Source organism: Babylonia areolata, chromosome 22, assembly GCF_041734735.1.
Source record: "Babylonia areolata isolate BAREFJ2019XMU chromosome 22, ASM4173473v1, whole genome shotgun sequence".
Classification (NCBI taxonomy): Eukaryota; Metazoa; Mollusca; class Gastropoda; order Neogastropoda; family Buccinidae; genus Babylonia; species Babylonia areolata.
This window is the reverse complement of record NC_134897.1, coordinates 6,530,704-6,533,203: the sequence shown is the minus strand read 5'-3', so window position 1 is coordinate 6,533,203 and position 2,500 is coordinate 6,530,704. Positions and strand designations below refer to the sequence as shown.

General features: G+C 50.3%; 1 protein-coding gene across 1 annotated transcript in view; it reads right to left on the bottom strand.

The window, feature by feature from the left end:
- Positions 1 to 2,500, bottom strand: part of LOC143297496 (sodium/glucose cotransporter 4-like) — a 23,525-nt gene that overhangs the window by 18,807 nt on the left and 2,218 nt on the right. The window lies entirely within an intron of this gene.

Sequence of the window (2,500 nt, the reverse complement as noted above, 5' to 3'; positions counted from 1 at the left end):
ATTCGAACCAGCGCGCTCAGATTCTCTCGCTTCCTAGGCGGACGCGTTACCTCTAGGCCATCACTCCACATAGAAAAAAGAAAAGAAAACCTACACGGATATACGAACAAAGGAAAGAACGAACGAATGACAGACTGAATGAATTAATGTAAATAAAAAGCAAACCGACTGAAGAAGAAATGAACTTGTGAATAACTGAATGAAGGTAACAAAGTGGTGGATGGGGTGTGAGAGTGACATGGAGAGGAAGGGGCCGACAGGGTACCACACAAAGACATGACTGTCGTCACCAACAACTTATCCCCCGTGTAGTTCCTTAACCCCTTAATCACTACCGACGTGCCTGCTCCTCACTGACTGTCGTCACCAACAACTTATTCCCCGTGTAGTTCCTTAACCCCTTAATCACTACCGACGTGCCTGCTCCTCACTGACTGTCGTCACCAACAACTTATCCCCCGTGTAGTTCCTTAACCCCTTAATCACTACCGACGTGTCTGCTCCTCACTGACTGTCGTCACCAACAACGTATTCCCCGTGTAGTTCCTTAACCCCTTAATCACTACCGACGTGCCTGCTCCTCACTGACTGTCGTCACCAACAACGTATCCCCCGTGTAGTTCCTTAACCCCTTAATCACTACCGACGTGCCTGCTCCTCACTGACTGTCGTCACCAACAACTTATCCCCTGTGTAGTTCCTTAACCCCTTAATCACTACCGACGTGCCTGCTCCTCACTGACTGTCGTCACCAACAACTTATTCCCCGTGTAGTTCCTTAACCCCTTAATCACTACCGACGTGTCTGCCCCTCACTGACTGTCGTCACCAACAGCTTATTCCCCGTGTAGTTCCTTAACCCCTTAATCACTACCGACGTGTCTGCCCCTCACTGACTGTCGTCACCAACAGCTTATTCCCCGTGTAGTTCCTTAACCCCTTAATCACTACCGACGTGTCTGCCCCTCACTGACTGTCGTCACCAACAGCTTATTCCCCGTGTAGTTCCTTAACCCCTTAATCACTACCGACGTGTCTGCCCCTCACTGACTGTCGTCACCAACAGCTTATTCCCCGTGTAGTTCCTTAACCCCTTAATCACTACCGACGTGCCTGCTCCTCACTGACTGTCGTCACCAACAACTTATCCCCCGTGTAGTTCCTTAACCCCTTAATCACTACCGACGTGCCTGCTCCTCACTGACTGTCGTCACCAACAACTTATTCCCCGTGTAGTTCCTTAACCCCTTAATCACTACCGACGTGCCTGCTCCTCACTGACTGTCGTCACCAACAACTTATTCCCCGTGTAGTTCCTTAACCCCTTAATCACTACCGACGTGCCTGCTCCTCACTGACTGTCGTCACCAACAACTTATTCCCCGTGTAGTTCCTTAACCCCTTAATCACTACCGACGTGCCTGCTCCTCACTGACTGTCGTCACCAACAACTTATTCCCCGTGTAGTTCCTTAACCCCTTAATCACTACCGACGTGCCTGCTCCTCACTGACTGTCGTCACCAACAACTTATCCCCCGTGTAGTTCCTTAACCCCTTAATCACTACCGACGTGCCTGCTCCTCACTGACTGTCGTCACCAACAACTTATCCCCCGTGTAGTTCCTTAACCCCTTAATCACTACCGACGTGCCTGCTCCTCACTGACTGTCGTCACCAACAACTTATCCCCCGTGTAGTTCCTTAACCCCTTAATCACTACCGACGTGCCTGCTCCTCACTGACTGTCGTCACCAACAACTTATCCCCCGTGTAGTTCCTTAACCCCTTAATCACTACCGACGTGCCTGCTCCTCACTGACTGTCGTCACCAACAACTTATCCCCCGTGTAGTTCCTTAACCCCTTAATCACTACCGACGTGTCTGCTCCTCACTGACTGTCGTCACCAACAACTTATCCCCCGTGTAGTTCCTTAACCCCTTAATCACTACCGACGTGCCTGCTCCTCACTGACTGGCGGGCACGTCACTGAAACGACATCGTAAGTCAGGATGTCAGTCCACCTTGGGATGACTTTATTTCTCTTCAGCAAACTGAATTCCATCGTTGAAAATGGCGACTTCCTTTCAAACCCGTGCCGCATTGATATGTCACCGGGGTTCAGCAGTCAGGGTGTTGAACGCCATTTCACACCGGGTGGTAACCTTCGAAAACGGAGTATGGCTGCCCACATGGCGGAATAAAAACGGCCATACACGTAAAAGTCCACTCGTGTTCGTACGAGTGAACGTGAGAGTTGCAGCCCACGAAGGAAAAAGAAGAAGAAGAAGAAGAAGACTGGGTGGATGCAGAATGTATATCCTGGTGCAGATAACCAGAATAGAGCCCGTCTCTTTCTTTTCAACATTGCTCCGTGGATACTGCGCCAAGGTGTGGGGAATCCATCAAGTTCATCTTTCCGCCCTGTACACAGTGTATCCAGCCTGGAATCTACATGTCTGAGGGCCGCCTTTGTGAGTCCTGTCTGGCCACAGCTCAC